This window comes from Notothenia coriiceps, unplaced genomic scaffold (genome assembly GCF_000735185.1).
Source record: "Notothenia coriiceps isolate Sejong01 unplaced genomic scaffold, NC01 NC01_scaffold00015487, whole genome shotgun sequence".
Lineage (NCBI taxonomy): Eukaryota > Metazoa > Chordata > Actinopteri > Perciformes > Nototheniidae > Notothenia > Notothenia coriiceps.
Window position 1 is genome coordinate 1 of NW_011348188.1, and position 4,604 is coordinate 4,604.

The 4,604-nt window shown below is 39.3% G+C and overlaps 1 long non-coding RNA gene across 1 annotated transcript; it reads right to left on the bottom strand.

Moving 5' to 3' along the window:
• Positions 1-2,108: 2,108 nt before the first annotated feature.
• On the bottom strand, positions 2,109-4,098 carry LOC104948937 (uncharacterized). Its single transcript, XR_798749.1, has 2 exons — positions 3,870-4,098; positions 2,109-3,142 (listed from the first exon to the last, which is right to left on the bottom strand). It is a non-coding gene; the product is annotated as an uncharacterized lncRNA (long non-coding RNA).
• Positions 4,099-4,604: the final 506 nt, after the last annotated feature.

The following is a 4,604-nucleotide window of genomic DNA, read 5'->3' on the forward strand; positions in this document are numbered from 1 at the left end:
AAAAGTTTGTGAACCCTTTGGAATTACCTGGATTTCTGCATAAGCTGGTCATAAAATGGAGGAAGCCACTGCTGTCCAGAAAACATTGCTGCACGTTTGAAGTTTGCCAAAGAGCACCTGGATGTTCCACAGCACTACTGGCAAATATTCGGTGGACAGATGAAACCAAAGTTGAGTTGTTTGGAAGGAACACACAACACTATGTGTGGAGAAAAAAAGGCACAGCACACCAACATCAAAACCTCATCCCAACGGTGAAGCATGGTGGAGGGAGCATCATGGTTTGGGGCTGCTTTGCTGCCTCAGGGCCTGGACAGATTGCCATCATCGACGGAAAAATGAATTCTCAAGTTTATCAAGACATTTTGCTGGAGAACTTAAGGCCATCTGTCCACCAATTGAAGCTCAACAGAAGATGGGTGATGCAACAGGACAACGACCCAAAGCACAGAAGTAAATCAACAACAGAATGGCTTCAACAAAAGAAAATAGGCCTTCTGGAGCGGCCCAGTCAGAGTCCTGACCTCAACCCAATTGAGATGCTGTGGCATGACCTCAAGAGAGCGATTCACACCAGACATCCCAAGAATATTGCTGAACTGAAACACTTTTGTAAAGAGGAATGGTCCAAAATTCCTCCTGACCGTTGTGCAGGTCTGATATGCAACTATAGGAAACGTTTGGTTGAGGTTATTGCTGCCAAAGGAGGGTCAACCAGTTATTAAATCCAAGGGTTCACATACTTTTTCCACCCTGCACTGTGAATGTTTACATGGTGTGTTCAATAAAAACATAAAAACATATCATTGTTTGTGTGGTTTTAGCTTAAGCAGACTGTGTTTGTCTATTGTTGTGACTTAGATGAAGATCAGAACACATTTTATGACCAATGTATGCAGAAATCCAGGTAGTTCCAAAGGGTTCACATACTTTTTCTTGCAACTGGTAAGATGCAGAGGAAAGTGCAGCAGACTGACCAGTGACAGGCCGAGTATACCTTTATCGTCAGTCATTGAATTTTCATCACACAGCCCTCTTTTTTTTACCTTCACCTTAAGGTCAGACTGATCCCCCAGATGCAGTTACAGTTGAGCCCTCTTTGATCTCCTCTAATCCGAGTGATGATTTGTAGTTTAGGATTTGAAGGACTCATTTACAGGCCCGATCAGCCAGAGGCCACAGGAACCAAGAGGGTCGACAAGTGACACGTGGAGAAAACAAACATTAAACTTTAACAGGCTCTAACTCTCTCCTGGCTGCTGCTTTGGAAACCTGAATCTGTCGTCAGCAGCTACAAAAACACATTTAGTTCGGAGCACGTCGACCTGGAGATGTGGGTATGATCTGATACACACATGTACATGCTCTGTCTCCAACACAGAAGCATGGCGGGGTCACAGTCAGCTATCAAAGCAGCCGTAATACAGCTCACTGCTCTGACAGGAAATCATCTCCAGACTTAACTAGCCTTTCAAAGGAAATGGAGCGACGCAGCTTTCTGCTAGTGCATCAAATACATGTATGTGCTCAGAGGTGGAACAAGTACCCAGGTCCTTTAAGTACAAATACAAATACTGTGGTCTTAAGAGTTATTATTAGAAAAAAAATGCACTTAAGATTACTATTATTCAATTTTTATCACCAGCATGTCATCTTTTGTCAATTTAAAATACAAATGCTGTGTTTATTAGTAGTACACCACTGCACCATGTTATATAAGCACATTATGGGTTCTTATTACCTATGAGGTTATATATATAAATAATAAATAATTATGTTTTGAAGTAAAAGGTGCCATATTTGCCTCTAAAATGTAGTGGAATAGAAACATTTGTAGCATATAATGGAAATACTCAAGTCAAGTATGTCAGAATAGTATTTAAATATGAATACTTGAGTAAATGTGTTTAGTTAAACTTCCACTGACTGTGCTGCATATTCAGGGTTAAACAAAGTACTCGCACACTTTAAAGGAGGAATAGGTTCGCAACCATGTGCAAAAGTTACATCATAAACTCAGGTGCTACATAATAATGACTGAAAACATGAGTAAATACATTATTTCTATTACCATGACATTCATACTAAAAACTCAAATAAACCACAGCTTTGGATTGTATACAAATTTTATTCTCGTTTGTCTTAAAAAGCACATTTTTGTTATGAATCGGGGCTACATTTAATCAAATTTGGTAAATTGACAGAGATTCAAAACTTCATTCTTGATTTCTTTTTTAAGTTGATTGCTTCACGAATCAAAATTGAACAAAAACAAAATAGCTTATGAACTGTACAATCAAATCTCAAGGTAGAAAGAGAGAGTGACTTGAGAGTAAATGTTGATGGTGTCTGCGTACGACCAGTTTGTGTCGCACAGAGGGTTTGTGTCATGTCTCCTTCTCTGTCTTAATGTGTCGATCTGTGCTGCGCTGTATGACAAAGGCAAGAAGCCCAAACTAATCTTTAAACTGAAAAACATTTGAGCTTATGTTTCGGTGAAGCATATGGTTAGCATATGTCTTCTTCCAGCAGGATACCAGCACAGGAATTTCATCAAACATTTCAATAATTGGGTTAAAGCTTGCTATGGAAGAAGGTAAAAGCCTTTGACAGCACATGTCTTTTGAATGTAGGGCAGAGAGTATGGGAGGGGCGTTGACAATAGAATATAATAAAAATGATATGACATCTAGCTAAAAATAAATACCACAGATAGAAAATATAACAAAATATGTTTTGCTTAAAGTCAGGTGTAATTACAAACATAAATACTTGATTATTTATTCTAGTGATTATAATGGCAGTACAGTGAATAACAAAGATGCTATGGTGCCTATTGGTGACCAGGAGTCTGCAGGAAGAACAACAACAGTCTGGAGGACACTATCACACACACACACACACACACACACACACACACACACACACACACACACACACACACACACACACACACACACACACACACACACACACACACACACACACACACACACACACACACACACACACACTCCAGACTCCATTATCTCTTCCTCTCAGGCTGCACCCGTCCCAAGTCTCTCTTCTCTTTCCATTCACTAGCATATTCACAAATAATGTACAATTTGAAGGCGAGTATGGCTTCGCTCAGTCGGCGTCTCTGTGGACGAAAAGAAAACAGGACAAACTGTATTATGACATCATCTAAGACACTTGAACACTTACACAAACTGTATACAGTTCAATCTAACGGACTTCTTTGTGCAGATGTGAGCGTCCTTAACAACGGTCAATAAGTGGTCTGTCTGTTCTGGATTAACAACGTGTCACATGTTCTGAATTGACCAATCAGAATAGAGTATTCAACTAAACCATGTAATAATATGTTATTTCTTTTTTTAAATTATTACTGCCACATTTTATTCCATATTTTATTCCATTCTATTTCTAAGTAAATACTGCTATATTTTACTATATTTTTTATAATGTTTTTAAATGCTATTATAGTTCTCTATCTGTGTTTTTAAATTTGTTTTACTTTTACATCACGTCAAATTCCTCGTACGTGTCAACCTACCTGGTGATAAACTTGTTTCTGATTCTGATTATTTCCCTGAACAATATCAACCTGTTAAAACCACCTGTGGATATTATTATTTACTGTTTGAAGGAATAAGATCGGGCTATAGACAGGATAGACATCTCGGGAAATGTTAAGGGAAAGATATTTGCCTTTTACATGATACTTTGACAGAAAGAAACAGAAAGAAATGCAATAATAACACCACTGTTACACTTTCAAATTCAAACAAAACACATGAAAAACATGCCTGAGATCCAGAAAGCCTGATTACATTTAGTTTTTAAATAAATACAGCATCTCCTACCATCGCTCAGGGGTGTTTTTTATGTCCAGTGTGGGTAGCTGGGTGTCTGCCGGCAGGAGAACCTTCTGCTCTACGTCCGCCCCCCCGTCAGGAAGGTCAAACTGGTCTCCTCCATCTGCATCAGCGAGGAAATGCTCCGAGTCCTGGTCGTATTCGTAGGAGTAGTAGGACACCTCTGCCATGGACCCCTGCTCCTCTTCACCTGCACAGATCAGATTGAGATTGAGACACAGAACATGTCAAAATCCGGCCTTTACATGGTAGCCGTTCAAAGTGTTAATAAATATCTGTTATACAATGACTATAGTTGCATTCAGAGTAAACAACTGGATGTCATGGATACATAAAGGTACCCTGATGTTTGTGAGAGCTCGTGGAGGGATGTTGTTGCATATAGGTCTGTCTGTTCTCACACATATGCACAAGAACGTACATGCATGAGAATGATCCAATGCACATTCCTGTTGAATAGTTTTATTCTGTTCCACTGATCTGCAGGTGGCGATAACACGCAAAGAAATAAAAGAATGGAGGGAGAAGAAGGCCGTTACAGTAAAAAGGTTTCAACTTTTTAAGGGAAAACATGCTTTTTAGATATTTTATGAAGTAGGAAACGCATACAGCATGTTTTGTAGACCTCCATATTCTTTAACACTTGATGTAAACTTAGCTTGCACCTTTAACATCTGAAGCTCTTGCAGCAGTACACCGTCACAGACAGTAGGGGTCCCTCCA